The following is a 16,624-nucleotide window of genomic DNA, read 5'->3' on the forward strand; positions in this document are numbered from 1 at the left end:
GTAAAGAACGTCGACTGAGGGTGGTGGTTTTAAGTCCCGAGTATCCTCACAGCGCCGGAAGATGGCGCCATACGGTGATTCTGGAGAATGTTATTCTTCACCCGAGAAGGTTGTGAAACTTGGCAGGACTGGGTCAGTTAGGAAACGTCAGTGAATCAGACATCAATTCACATAAGCATTAAAAAGGGATAGAACATGGAAACCTCCAAATCTTTACTTCCTCTCTCTTCTTATAGGAAAATAACGTGACTCAGGCTTTACTTTCTAAACTTCCACCCCCATCAATTCATTTAAAATTTAGCAAACATGTATTGATTGCTGCTGTGTACCATGCAGTGTACTACACATTGGGGGTACCAGTTGAGTAAGGATACTCTGTACCCTCAAAGACTCACAATTTAAAAATCAACACAATTTTTAGCGCTTTCCTGTCCTAATCTTGTTTCTGACTCTCCTTTGCATATATCTTGATACACTTTTTAAGTCACGTGCACGTTATTTCTCTAGGTTGTGCATAACCGTTTTTGGTTTTGTCTTTTGTCATCAACTGCTTTAGAAGAGTCTCGCAAGGCCACATACACATATTTATATAAAACTGTAACCTGCCAGCCCCAAGGCCTTTAATTTCAGGCATTTCACTTAAATGCTTTGGATATAATGGCCTGTGGAGAGTGTTGCCTAAAGGCCAAAAAGGAAACCGATTTAAGGTTTCATTTAAAAATTCATATTTTCTGGTTGGCAAGTTAGCTCAATTGGTTAGAGCGTGGTTCTGAGGTCCTCGGAGGATGGCTAAAGTCTAAAAGATTCATAATACTGTCGTTGTGGAGCAACAGCAACTCTCACACTGCTAGTGAGAACTGAAAATGTTAAGGCCACTTTGGAAAAGTAGTTATGCGGTTTTCTATAAAGGTAAACACACTTATCTTATAATCCTGCTATTCCACTCCTAGGTACTTACCCCCCCAAAAAATGAAAACACATGTCCATACAAAACTTACAAGCAAATGTTCATAGCAACATTATTCAAAATAACCAAAACCTGGAAAAAAAAGTCCATTTGGATAAACTAATTGTAGTACATTCATTCAGTGAAATATCACTCAGCACTAAAAAGAAATAAATTGATACACACAACAATATGGATGCATCTCAAAAGCATTATGCTAAGTGAAAGAAGCCAGGCACACAAAAGACCACATACTGTATGATTACATTTATATGAAATTTTAGAAAAGGCAAAATTACAGTGATAAAAATTAGATCAGACTTTGTCAGAGGCCAGAAGTGGCAGTGGGGGATAACCCCAAAGGGACACAAGTGAACTTTTAAAGATAATGGAAATGTTCTAGATCATGACTGTAGTAGGGGTTACATAATTATATGTGTATATAAAATATATATATATATATATATCTGTCAATCTACACTGAATTGCACACTTAAAATCTGTGAGTTTTGGGCCAGCCCGGTGGCGCACTGGAGAGTGCGCCACTTGGGAGTGCGGCGGCACTCCCGCCGAGGGGTCGGATCCCCTGTGGAGACCGGTTCCTGCTCACTGGCTGAGCCGGTGCGGGCGTGACACTGAGGGTTGCGATCCTGTTGCTGGTCCCCGGTACGGGTGCGACACCGAGGGTTGCGATCCCGTTACCGGTCAGTAAAAAAAAGACAAAAAGGAGAAAAAAAAAAATCTGTGAGTTTTATTGTTACTAAATTATATCTTAGTGAAGCTGACCAAAGAAAGTGCAAGCAAGGGAAAAATCTCTTGCTTCAAATATTAAATAATAGGAAAAATTATATATTTTTGTTGCCAATGAAATATGATGAAAAATCACATAATCCAAAAGGACAGGTGACAATTTGCTTTTCCAAGTAATAAAGGTGAATACTCAGTCAAGAGCTAACATTAAGAATTGCAGGTAACTGGCCAGCTTCCCCCGCCAGAAAAAAGAATTGCAGGTAGACATTGTGATACTAAATTAAAAGCATCATGCTAACTTTTCAAAAACCCAACTTCTTTTCCATAATGTATACTTTTATACTTTTTATTGACTTAGTATTTTTCTTTGGATTTTCTTCAAATAAGTTATAATGAAGTGCCTTTCTAAGAAATCCCAACAGAATAAAGAATAACAGTGTTTGTATTATACTTAATGATATATTCCTAAGGCTCAAACTGTAAATTGGACCTTGTACATCTCATTTTATGCATGTCTAGTCAGGCCAATCAATTTGGTCATGAAAGTAGTTTGTCACTGCAACGTCTGCACATATACATGGGGAGAAATTGAAATTTCATGTATTTCTCTCTGAAATAGCAGATTGCTGACAATCATAAAGACCTTACTTCAGAGGGATTAAGAGACAGGCCAAGCAAAATCATAATTTGGACTATCTTGGTACGTAATTGCTGATCTTATCATATGGCACACAGGTGTGAGATGGCATACTTAGAGAACCTTATACTTCTGCAAAGTTAATTCATAATATTGCATTCCAGGACACTAAATTAGAAGTGAGTGGTCAACAAACCAAAATGTAGAGTAGCAATGTGATATAGTGGAAGAAAATTAGGAGTCAAGCAATCAGAATTTCCCCCCCAACCCCTGCTCTTCCATGACCACCGCCACCACCATTACGTGACACGATCAACCTCCCCTACAAAAAAATGGGAGGGAGGGTAGTGTATTAGTCTGCTAGGGCTGCCATAACAAAATGCCACAGACTGGGGGGCTTAAATAACAGAAATTTATTTGTCACAGTTCTAGGGGCTGGAAGTCCAAGATCAAGTTGTTGGCAGGTTTGGTTTTAATGTCAGAGACACAGGTTCTTGGATTTCCCCAGGGAGGAATCCCATCAGGAACCTACAATAATTCCAAGTCCATACAGCACTGTCACATTTACACTCAAAAATTTTTTTTTTTTTTGTCCTTTTTGAGACCAGCCGCACGGCGCTCAGCCAGTGAGCGCACCAGCCATCCCTATATAGGACCCGAACCCGTGGCGGGAGCGCTGCTGCGCACCCAGCACCACACTCTCCCGAGTGCGCCAGGCTCAGCCCTACACTCAAAATTTATTGGAAAGCGAAAGGACATGCAGAAATGTGTGTGGGCATCCTGGCGATTGAGGAACACTGTAGTTTTTCAGGAAGAGGTCATATATCTTGATTTCTATGAGAGAGAGGATCTCCAACTTAATTAGGGGTGTAATATTCAAGGAAAGTGGGGAAGAAAGAGGTGTTTGGTGCTTTTTGCAGGTGCAAGCTCTTTCTGCTTCCTTGCATGTGCAGAGAGGGGCTCTGAAGGAAAAGCTCATGCACAGTAAGGTCAATTTTCCCTTAAGTTTTCCCTTTTTGGTCTAGCACCACATGTGGAAGATCTATTCTTGGTCATTTGCACCTAGGTTCCTTTTTAGTGCACGTGTGTTGTGGTCTTTGTGTTTCTAAGGTTTTGGGGGTTAGGACTTCTAACTGATACAACATATAAATTTGGGGAACACAATTCTAACTGATACAACATATAAATTTGGGGAACACAATTCAGTCCCTAACAGAGAGTCAAATGACATTCTCGGATTCTATAACCTTCAGTTATTTCCTCTCCATGCTTCTTTTCAAATTAACATTACCATCCAGGAATCCCCAGAAAGGGAAGGAAGATTAATGGAGCAAAGCTCAGGCAAGACAGGAGGATTTCAGGAAACAGATGAATTTTGAAGCCTCTGCCAAATTGTATTATAACTGATGGTAGAAATCCTTTTATGCAGAGTCTTTATATTTGTAGCAGAAAAGACCCACAGGCCAGTTTTCAGGCAGATCGAATAATTACTTTAACTTAGACGAAAAGATCTTATTAGATACCTTGAGCCAAACCATTGCAGGATGCCAGTATAATTTTGGTATGGAGCAAGCTGTTATCATAAAATAATTCAAATTAGCAATGGGCTAAAAGGGCAATGTGCCTAGGGTTCTTTTTTTTTATTTGACCAGTAAGGGGATCACAACCCTCGGCAAGGTGTGGTCAGCACCACGCTCAGCACCACGCTCAGCCAGTGTGTGCACCAGCCATCTCCATGTCGGATTCGAACCCGAGGCCTTGGCGCTCCCAGCGCCTCACTCTCCCGAGTGAGCCCTGGGGCTGGCCCATGCCTAGGGTTCTAAGAGAAAAAATATATAGCCATTAAGTGAAATTTCACGTTGTTTTTTCTTCTTTTTCAGTATCTACAATATTTGCAGTATGCTTTGAACGAATTAATCTCTTGTTAATTTTGGAAGCTGCTGAATCAAAATATCATCCTCCACCTTCCTTTTTCAACTTCACTAAGATACTGCAAGCGTGTGTAACAATCAAAGCAGTTTCTGGAGTAGTTGACCTGGCCAGAAGTAACAAGTACGTCATTCTCTGAACCTAGTGGTCAATTGGGAGCTAGCAATGGCCTTCCCTGAACTTTGTCCCTCCAGTCCTTCCAACAGTTTTATTATAAATCCCTTTCTGTTTAAAATATCTAGAATAATTTCCCTTTTCCTCACTGAACTCTGACTAATACAACCAAATAAAACACATTTAAAGGTTCTAAAGACAAATGACAATCCATGTAAAGTTATTCTTTGTTTGGAAGTTATAGAAAACAACTCAAGCTAGCATAAGGGGGAAAAAAGGAAAAAGAAAAAAAAAGGATTTTATTATTCAGGCTTACTCACAGAACCCCAAAATAGAAATGCAATTAGTCCTAAGAAAGTACTAGAACAAATCACTTGGAAAGCCAGTGAGAACTCAGACAGTATTCTCAATTAATGTTTTGTTTTGCTGCCAAAAGATTTCCTTTGCTACTCTTTCTAAATGGTGGAGAGCATGGCAAATTTGGTTCCTGAGTTTTTCATCTACGCCTTTCAAGAAGCCCAACCCTAAACTGAAATCCCTCTGTTCCAAACCCATATTCCTCAAAAAGAAAACCTGATTAGTCCAACTTTAATTTTATCTTCTTTCAAACTCATCGCCTTTGGCAGTAGAGTCATGTTTAAACAGCAGTAGCAGAGCTATTTGAACCACCCTGAGGTTGGCGTGGGAAGTTCCCAGAAAGTAGATAATCAAAGAAAACAAGTGTCAGGTGTCCACTGCAACTAAGGAAAATTTTGCAACACATGTGCATGTTACCTGGGTACGATCCAAGACTACTATATACAATTGCGCAGGTTACTCACACACAGGGCACCTGGCTGAGGGTTAAGTATGATCTGAGCTTGTTGCTCCAATCTGAAAGCCCTGGTGTGGTTCTTCATTCACTCAGAGGAAAAGATGCCTTTTTAAAATTAGCACAAAAGTGCTTTATGGGCTTTAGCAATCTTTTTAAAATATATTAATGTTAGGGCCGGCCTGTGGCTCACTCGGGAGAGTGCGGTGCTGATAGCACCAGGGCCACGGGTTCGGATCCCATATAGGGATGGCCGGTTTGCTCACTGGGTGAGCGTAGTGCTGACAACACCAAGTCAAGGGTTAAGATCCCCTTACCGGTCATCTTTTAAAAAAAAAAAGAAAAAAATATATATATTAATGTTATTAAAAAGTGGGCAAAAGACCTGAAAAGACACTTCACAAAAGAAGACATACAAATGGCCAAGAGGTATAAGAAAAAATGCTAAACATCACTAATCATCAGGGAAATGCAAATCAAAACCACAATGAGATATCACCTAACTCCAGTTACAATGGCTATTACCAAAAAGACAAAAGATAAGTGTTGGCAAGGATGTGGAGAAAAGAGAACACTTGAACATTATTTGTGGGAATGAAAATTAAATATAGCCATTACGGAAAACACTATGGAGAATCCTCAAAACATAAAAAAAAGAACTACCATATGATCCAGTAATCCCACTACTGGGTATATACCCAAAGGACCTGAAATCAGTATGTTGAAAAGACATCTGCACACCTGTGTTTATCACAGCACTGTTCACAATAGCCAAGACATGGAATCAGCCTAAGTGTCCATCAATGGATGAATGAATAAAGAAAATATGGTGTATATAAACAGAATGGAATACTAGTTAACTGTTAAAAAGAAGGATATTCTGGCACTTGCAACAATATGGATGAACTTAGAGAACATTATGTCAAGTGAAATAAAATAGGCACAGAAAGACAAATATCACATGATCTCACTCACGTGTGGAGTCTAAACAAGCTGATCTTATAGTAAGAGAGAGGAGAATGGTAGTTGCCAAAGGCTTGGATAGTTAGAGGGGAGGAGGATGGGGGAGATGTTGGTCATAGAATACACGATCACAGTTAGATAGGAGTTTTTTTTTTTAATTGTCCAGAATAGGCAAATATACAGAAACAGAAACTAGACAAGTGATTGCCTGGGGCTGGGGGTGGGATGGGGGGAGAAAATAAAAGGGAGAGGGAGAAAGAAATGGGGAATGACTATTAATAGTCAAAGAGTTTCTTTACTAGATGATAAAAATGTTATAAAATTATTTGTGGTGATAGCTGCACAGCTCTGTATAGAAAAAACCATTGGACTGTATATTTTAAATGGGTAGATTGTATAATATGTGAATTATAGCTCAATAAAGTTGTTAATATATATATATTAATATGCTTTCCTTTTTCCTACTGCAAGGAATGAGATTTAATTTTTTTTTTAAATTCTGAGGCACCAATTTGCTCTGGAGAGAATGTAGACTGTTATGTCAAGAAAGAAAAGAGAAAAAAAGAGTCAATTTTCAAATTTTACATAGCAAAATAGGATTTTAAAGCCTGTGGTGAGACAATAGTCTGGAAAGCCAGACTTTATTGTAAGAAAAGAATGTCAGAATTTTATTTATTTATTTTATTTTATTTTATTTTATTATTATTCCTTTTTTTAATTTTTTTTTGGTGGCTGGCCAGTACAGGGACCCAAACTCCTGACAGATGTTAGAATTTTAAAAAGCATACTTTCATGTACCAAAAGCAGAGTTTAGATATTGAATTTTACTAAAAGCCATGAATAGAGAAGACCCAAGTCATGAAGAGGAACTAGGGAGCAATTCTGAAACTCAGGGAAAGAAGAGAAAGAAAAGCAAGAGAAGAAAAAGGGCAGACTTTGATGGTTTAGGTTCATGTTCTGAGAAGAAACATCCAAATAAGTTTTTGTAATTTTCAGTCTAGGGGTGCTTTCCCCTAACTTCTCAGTGCAAAATCTAAGAAATTAAAGCTCCTTAAAAAACACTCTGCATTCAGCAAAAGCCAGAGTAACTTGATTGCACCATGTGCTAGTTTAGAAATGGTTGAGGAGGTTTCTAGGCAAATGGGCCCAAGATAGTGCCTGACTCTATGAAGGATGCAGAGCTTTGTAAAAAAAATCAAAAGTTCACACAAGCCTCAGTTGTGTATGTGGAAATGCTAAGAGAACTGAAGGTCCAAAGGACTTGTGCTCAGAATAGAAAAACTGCATGTTACGGGGACCTTACAACTAAAGACCAAGGCAGAAACCCTAGAGTTTAGCAGCAAACGTTGACATAGTGCCTAAAACAATCATGCCAACCAAGCCACACATTCATGGCCTCCAGCACTGATGTGAAGGCCCAGAATAGCCAAGCCACATTTTGCTGTGTCTTTTCCTTGACACAGCAGGCAGCATAAGAATGAGAGCTTCTCTCCCATCCTGCTTTGAAGATGCATGAACTTCCACTCAACCAATGCCCTTTGGGAAGGAGGATTGGGAAGGGAGAAATTTTCAAAGTAGAAAGGCAGCTTGGTAGAAGTTTGGACTCTAAATAGGTTCATTGTCTACCAAAAAGAAACTGATATGGACTGAAAGAGACTGTGTTTAAATTGGAGTAGACTGATTTACTTTCCCAGGCAATGTAAAGTTTTTTCTTGCACTCTCGCCCGACTGGGTCTGAGAAAAAATGAGTAATAAATAATACAATTTTTTGCTTCTGAAATAAGTTTTGACCTCACTACATATGACAGCAAAAGGATTACTATTCCTCTGGGGAAGCTGCATATGATAATGGTCAAAATACTGCACTATTATTGTAGTCATTAGTCACATGCAGCTATTTAAATTTAAATTAATTAAAATCAAATAAAATTAAAATTCTTATTCTCACCAGCATTTAATATAGTCAGATGCAGTTGGTTAGAGCATGATGTTAATAACACCAAGGTCAAGGGTTTGGATCCCTTTATTGGCCAGCTGCCTATACATACACACACACACACACACACACACACATATATATATATAGTCAGACATAAAACTACTTGTAGGACTAGAGAATAAAAAATGGTATTTCATTATTATTTTAATTTGCATTTCCTTGATTACTACTGTAACAGAGAATTTTCTCATTTGTTTGTTGGCTACTTGTTTTTCCTCTTCTGTTACATGCCATTCCTTTAAACTTACTCATTTTTCTATTGAGTTTTTTTCTTTTGTTTTTAATTGATTGTAATAATTCTTTATTTCTTCTTTATTTCTTCTTTTCCTCTTTATTTCTTCTGTGTGAAAATCTTTTGTCTGTTTTACATTGTTTCGGTTAGAAATTCAGATTTGCTTCAAGCAACAAAACCTTACAAAAAGACAGGTGTTTATATTTTTCTTGGATCAGGAGATTTGGACTAGAGCAAGCAGGGTTGGTGCAGCTGTTCAAGGATGTCATCAAGGACCCAGGCTCCTCTTCTCTTTCAGTTTTGGTCTCCCTGGTGCATGACTTTTGCCATTATAGGGGCAAGATAGCTCCACTTGAACAATTTTTTAGAAATAAGGATGACAGGAAAAGTCAAAGGGACAGAAAAGGGCAAAGGGTGTGTGCCAACCAAACCTTTACCTGTAAAAAACCTTTGCAGAAGGAATATCTAGCAACTTCCATTACATTCATAAACCAGAACAGTATTGGACTGTGATATGTGTGAGAGATAAACTTTATTTGTTAAGCCTCTGAGATATTGCAGTTGTTGATTATAGCAGTTAGCCCACCCTGACTAATACATCATTCTGTTGTGTTTTTTTTTAGAAACATCTTGCCTATCCTGGGACTTTCTGTAGGATTTTTAGAGTCCTAAAGGGATTTTAATTGGATTTATACTGTATTTAGGATTAATTTGGGACGAATTTACATCTTTTATAACACTGGATACAACTATCATAATATAGCTTCATTTATTCAGGTCTTTCATGTCTATTGATAATGATTTATAATTTTTCTCCACAAAAGTCTTACACATCTTTTGTTTCTAGTATTTTGGAATTTGTTGCTACTGTGAATATGATTTTTTTCTATTATATTTTCTAATCTATTACTATTGGCTTAAAGAATCACTATTAGTTGACTTTATGTTCAGCAACTTTGCTAAATTCTACCTTTAGTGATAATAATTATAGCTTCCCTTGAATTCTCCATGTGGACAACATATCATTTGGAAATAATGAAGTGTTTACCTATTTTTTTTCCTGTTTCTTATAGTTCATTCATATTCTTTTGTCTTGGTGCATTGGCTAAAATTTTGTAATTTTACTTTTTATCTCTCTGGAGTTAATTCTTGTATTTCAATATTCTAATGAGAAACCATAGATTCTGTATATTTATCTTAACTTTTTTAACTTCTTGAAGTCTTACATTAATTTCATTAGCATTTTAGTTCATTCAATGTTATTTTTCTACATAGGCCATCTATTATCTAAAAAATAATAATTTTGTCTCTTCTTATATTTACGCATTTTTTTCTTGTTTTATTGCATTGGCTATAGAAGTGTTGATGATATCTTAGACCACTAAGTCTTAAATTTGTTTTGCCATAACAAAATATCATAGACTGAGTGACTTAAACAACAGGAGTTTATTTCTCACAGTGCTGGAAGCTTGGAAGTCCAAGATCAAGGTGTTGGCCCATTCAATTTCTGTTGAGAGCTCTATTCCTGCCTTGTAGACTGCTGCCTTCTGCCTGTGTCTTCATATGATAGATATAGAGAGTGCTGGTGTCTCTTCTTTTTCTTAAATGGGCACTAGCCCTATTAGATTAGGGCCCCACCCTTTTGGCCTCATGTGTGAGGAGGGAGTTAAAGTATAGTGCCCTCCAAACTGAGAAGGAACTTAGAGACCTAAAAAAGAAGTAGGTAAATCCATATGGTATACAAAGATTGATATGGGTTGAGTATGTCTCCTGAAGTTTTATGTATTAGAAACTTAATTCCCACTGGACAGTATTATGAGGGTGGGAAATCCTATTATGGTAACTGAAAAGTGGGGCCATTAAGAGGTGATTAGATTGTGAGGACTGTACCCTTGAGAATGGATTGATCCATTCATAGAGTAATGGGTGTGCTTCTGATTCATAAGAGAGCAAGTGAGAAGCTTATCTTTCTCTCTTGCTCAGCCATTTCACCATGTGATACCCTCTATCAGTACAGAGCCACCACAAAGATCAGGGCTCTCACCAAATGTGTTCCCTGGACTTTGGATTTCCCAGCCTCTGAAACAGTAAGAAATAAATTCTATTTCTTTATAAATTGCTGAGTTTTAGGTATTCTGTTATAAGCAACAGAAATGGACTTATACAAAGATATTTATTAAAGGGGTAACTTACATACAGGAATGTCACACACAGTGAAGAACTGGATGTCTACAGCAGATGAGAGCTCTAGCCCTCTGGGTTTAGGCAAAGTTTATAAAGCAAAAGCCGTGTTACTAAAAATAACTTCAAGGAAACAGTATCACTCATCAGGTGTCTTGTGAACTGTGAGATAAGGGGTCTTGTGATGTTACTGTGCAAACTGCTGACACCATAAGTCATTTACTCCCTGAAACCTATGTTCCCTTTACACTTGCCCTAAGGTTAATGTATAATAGGTCAGTGAAACAAAGGAATGAAGTTAAACAGGAGTCAACATGGTGAGTGGGGCATAGATGGCATTAGTTTTGTTTACCCTCTAATACTGCATTTAACCATCATCACCTCCTCACAGACTCCATCTTCACATACAGTAACACTGGGGATCAGGGCTTCAACATCTGAATTTTAGGGGGACACATTCAGTCCAATTAACTGCCAAGAGTGGTTGTTGGGTTTTTTTTGTGTTTTTTTGGTTTTTTTCTCTTTTTATCTATATTATTAGATTTTCTAATGTTTGTCTTTCTATGTATTTCTGAAATAAACTTTATTTGACCACTGTAAAAACAACAATGTCAGTAACTATGGCAAATTTTAACTGGGTCATCATTCTTAGCTAAGCTAGAATTACATCTCCCCAAATTCCTCTCTCTCTATTGTTCTAACATAGGGTTGGACATAAGAATTTGTGTGAGATTTGGCAGGCAGAAAAAAAAGCAACTCTTTAGGATACCAGACATGGAGCAACAGCTTGGTCCATAGCTCCTCTGAGTCCTAGGTCAGGCATAGGTTCAGCTCCATAGCAAAGAGCACCATTTTATTCTGAAGGTCATTCATGTCTATATTAGTCTATTTCTGTTGCTTATAACAAAATACATGAAACTGGGTAATTTATTTAAAGAAAATTATTGCTTATAGTTTCAGAGGCTGTCTGGAGTCCAGGGAACATATCTGGTTAGAGCTTTCTTTGGTGATGACTTCAGTGACATACGGTACCATATTGCAAAATGGTAGAGCAGAGGGAGACTAACCTTTCATGTGCTATGTTCTCTTCTTTCTCTTCTCTATTTTTTTTTTTTTTTGCTTCTCTTTTTCCATGTGTTTTTCTTTTAAAACCCTCAGAACCATGCCCCTGACCACCGTTTTTAATCCATTCACTAGGCATGGTCCTCCAATCTAGTCACCTCTTCAAGGCCCCACCTTTCAGTAACTGTAATAGGATTTCCCACTTTCTTAACAGTAACAGTGAGGAGTCAAGCTTCTAATACATAAAACACAATTCAATCCGTATCAATGTCATTGGGTTTAGAGGTGGTGAGAGAGAATGCAGGATTCAATTTGTCCTCACCGGTTCCGATTTTTCCTTAGGGGTTTCAGTTTGTCCTCACTCTTCCCTGCTTCACACCAGTTCCTGAGGACTAGACATACTGACCTATAGCAACTTCAGGCCCACCCACAGACACAGAAACAATAGCCTTCTGCAGGCCTCTTCATCAGCTCCTACAATTATATAAAGTCTAATTCATATAATAAATCTCTTATACCATGTCAATCCTAGTGGTTCTGCTTTCCTGATCAAACCCTACCTGATATAAAAATGTATAGTCTCAGTGTATGCTAACACAGACCATATCACTGCTATCAAAGAAGGAGCTTAATAAATGTTAATTTTCCTTCCCTTCTATTGGTCTAGAATCTCTTGTTTGTTACAACATTTTTATATACATCATGTCGTTTGACTCACAAAAGTCTTGACTCACTGGCAATAGTATGGTTTCTGTGATGTTGAATTACATGATAATTTAATAAGATATGATGATGACATAATGGGCATTAAATGATGACCAAAAGCATACAAATACAGTCTTTATGGGTTTGTAAATAATATCACATGGCTGAGCTTTCTGCTTATCACATGTGGTGTATACTTTTAGCTTTTATACCTCTCCCTAGAATGGCTCTCTTCCCATCTTCTCTCTTGTAAACACTGTCTCATTCCAGAAGAAACTGTTCAAATGTTGCTGCATCTGTGATATCTGCCTCACCTGTGTCAAGTCTATTTACTCATTCTCTATTGTTCCCATTGCACTTTTTTGAAAAAACAAAATTAATGTCAATTTTAATTGAAGTATAACGTACACAAAGAAAAGTGAACAAATATTAAACAGTTCAACAGAATTTCACAAAGTGAACATTCATGTAACAGACACCTAATTTAAAAAATACAACATTAGGGCCGGCCCGGTGGCACACTCGGTAGAGCGCGGAGCTTGGGAGCGCAGCGGTGCTCCCGCCGAGGGTTCAGATCCCATATAGAGACCAGTCCACTCACTGGTTGAGCAAGGTGCAGGCGCGACACCAAGGGTTGTGATCCCGTTACCGGTCACGAAAAAAGACAAAAAGGAAAAAAAAAAAAAATACAGCATTATCAGAAGCCCAGAAGTTCTCTTATCCCTTTTCCAAATACTATACTTCCAGCCTGAATTCTAACCTAATATGTTGCTTTTGCTTGTTTTTGAGTTTTCTATCAGTGTTGACATACTCAACATTATGTCTGTGAGATTCATAGAAGATGTTGAATAGTTGTAGTTCACTTGTTCTCATGGCTCTTCAGTAGTCCATATTTAACTATTCTACTGCTGATAGTCACTGAGCTGTTTCCAGGTTTGGGCTGTTATCAAATAGTGCTGTTATGAATATTTTTCTATGTGTCTGTTGGTGCACATAATATAGCACTTCTTTTCTTTGGCATCTGGCTGGTATAGGGATCAGACCCGGAACCCTGGTGTTATCAGCACCGTGCTCTCCCAGGTGAGCTACTGGCCAGCCCAATACAGCACTTTTTATATTCTTCAATTTTAATACTTTTACACTGTGTTTTATTTATTATTTACATGTCCGTTTACCACAGTAGACTGAGTTCCTTGAGGAGGTTTGTAACCTGTGTCAAGTACATCACTTGGGATATAGTAGGAGTTTAAGGAATGTTTGTAAAGGAAGGAGCATCTAAAAGAATTCTTTTTCAGTTATTTCAATGTTTATTCTTTTATGTTTCTTAATCTATAAATCTATTGTTTCACCTCCTTATGGTCATGTTTAAGTGGAGGGTCCATTTTAAGTTGAAACATCTGTAGAAATACATGATCAAGAAGGCTTTGTATTAGGCATTGTACTGAAAATACTGAAAGATTAATGTCCGTCTTGTTCTCTGCAGCATCTGCCAGGGCTGAGAAGAGGGTCCTGTGCACAGCAGATGCCCAAAACTGTATTTTTATACAGTATGTGAACAAATAAGCAAACCACCAAACACTTTCAGAGGCAGTAGACAAGGACATCGGGTGACTCTGGCGTTGGTTGGGGCCCAGCTGCTCTCATCTTCTGCCTTTGCCACAGAACCCCTCTTCCCTTCTCTCCTCAGGCAACTTGTGAACCCCCACCCATGCCAGATGAAGACTTGAAAACTCCATCTCATCCAGGACCAGAGAGAGGAGAGGGGAGGGGAGGAACATGGGGGCTCAATGCCCCACCCACCACACACTTGCATGCACACACACACATGCACACACGAACACACATACTCACCCTAATATATTTCCACATGCACACACTCACATGCACGCACACTCACCCCCCCACACACGCACCCACACACTCTCACAGTAATACATTCACATATGCAAACATGCATGCATTGACTGCTTACTTGGGTGATGGTTTGAATGAGAGGTAGGGCAGGCCAGTCAGCTGGAGACAAATAGACACGGCAACAAGGTGCTGTCTGGACATCCCCAGGGTGAGATCAGGAGGTCCATGAGCAGGAAGGGCCCAGGGTTGTGAGGAGCTGCAATGCCAGGATGTTCCCCCGAACTCACATGGCAAAGATGTCTCCATTATTGCCCTGGGCCAAAGTGGAAAGAGTTTGTGATGGGCCTTGGAGGTTTGTGTCATGCCTGCTGAATCACACCTTTGGGTCTCACTCTTCTCATCTGTCATATGGCTGTTTGTCAGGTCCCTGAGCCTTGCCAGCACCTCTGTGTGCAAGCGTCAGCCTAGCCCTCATTAAGGAGACTCAGGTCATGTCCAGCCTCCAGACAGAAGCACCGGCTCTGGTGTGTAGACCCGGGCCACACTCGCTTCTAACGATAGACACTAATTACAGGTTCCTAGGAAGCCAAAGGGTTAGCAGGTGTTTGTTCTTTCTTACACATATCAGACCTCCAGAGCAGGAGCATTTGTGTCTCTGACACTATGTCAGGGCCTTTTTGTGTGTCCACTGCCAAGGTGAGGACTCCACGATGTGAACTCATGGAAAGATCCTTGCCTGTGCCCCATCAGCACAAACAGAATATCAGGTTTTCTGTGAAATATGGTCACTCTAATGACATTGTGTCAGGAGTGTGTGACGCCTCCATCCCTTGAAGTCATGCAGGAATAGTGCTTGCTAAATGTTTGATTCTTCCCATTTCTTACTCATTCATAATGGGAACTAGCATTATTTTTTCCTGCAGTTCACCAAATTATGTGGATCAGAACTCTGATTAAACAGTTACTATTTCAAGATTTCTTTTTGGGAAGGAAGTGATATAGGGCTTAGCAAACCACCTCTGCCTCTGTGAGGGCTGTAGGATGAATGAGTGAGATAATTTTTCCAAGTACTAAAATCTATGTGTATGCATGGCCAGAGGAACTCAGCACAGGAAACGTGCACTTAGCACCATGGCTGTCCCTGTTCATGCTAGATCTTTTTTGACAGCTGCAGAGTCCCAATAGTATTTGATGAATTTGCAGCTCCCACCATTTCTATTTAATTTTATTCCCCATCCTCCCTCTGTCTCCTCATTCCCCTTTCCATGGATCTCAATGTTTCTTTATATGTTCATGCCTCTGGCTGGCTATTCTTTATGTTTAATCAATAATTAGCTACATTACAGAAAGAATTGTATGTTCAGACATTTCTGTATATTCAAGATTTTAAGGGGGCAGCAGGATTTCGGAGAGAATTAGTGGGGATCTCTGTCCTCATGGGAAGCAGGACATGGAAGGATTATCTTGTGTGTTACATAAGGCAGCAGCAGGAGAAGGACAAAATCACCATCAGCTAGTGGCACAATCTCAAAGCCTAAAGACGTTGCACTTTCCCTTTAAACCCAGTTGTTTTAACTGGTTGTTCTAGCTTGGAGGAACATTATTCTTTTTATTTATTTTATCCTTTAAACCCAGTTGTTTTAACTGGTTGTTCTAGCTTGGAGGAACATTATTCTTTTTATTTCTTTTACAAGAGGCCAAGTCTTGGCTCATTTATATTTCTCTTTAGTTATTCATATAACTTTTCACTTCAAACACATTAACTTAAGTAAATTTCCATTTCAATTACATACAAATTCTTTACTTTGTTAATCCTTCTAGATATTATACATTGACAAGCCATAATTTATCTGAAATTTCTCTAGTGCTAGACATTTAAATCCACATGTTCATATTATGATCAACAGCCTCTGATTAGGATGATTTCTGGGAATGCAATTGTTGGACAAAGGCTTTGCACATCCCTAGACTTTGGTAACTATTCATAACAGCCTTCCAGAAAAGCTGAAGAATTTAAATTTGTACAAAACATGCATATGTTTTGCAAAGTGAGAAATATCTTTGCATATTTTGGAGAAGTGAAAAATAACTTTGCATGGTTAAATGTTGATTTCCTTGGATATCCGTTAGATTGATGTTATTTTTTATCCATCTAGTACTTAGAAGTTTGTACTCCATTTCCTATTTGTCCTTTATTAAAGTGCTAGATAGACAGTATTTTTCAAAAATATTAATATATTTAATGTTTCGAACATGGGTTAAAAATATACCTCTGGGCTTTGTCTTATTTAATGTAAGTGTATTTTTTTTTTTTTTTTTGTCTTTTTTCCGTGTCCGGCAACGGATTGCAACCCTCAGTGTCACCCCCGTGCCGGTCCGGGTCGGGCGGCGGGATCGCATCCCTCTGTTTTGCCCCCGCACCTCGCTCAGCCAGTGAGCGG

The sequence above is a fragment of the Galeopterus variegatus genome, unplaced genomic scaffold (genome assembly GCF_000696425.1).
Source record: "Galeopterus variegatus unplaced genomic scaffold, G_variegatus-3.0.2 Scaffold1890, whole genome shotgun sequence".
NCBI lineage: Eukaryota > Metazoa > Chordata > Mammalia > Dermoptera > Cynocephalidae > Galeopterus > Galeopterus variegatus.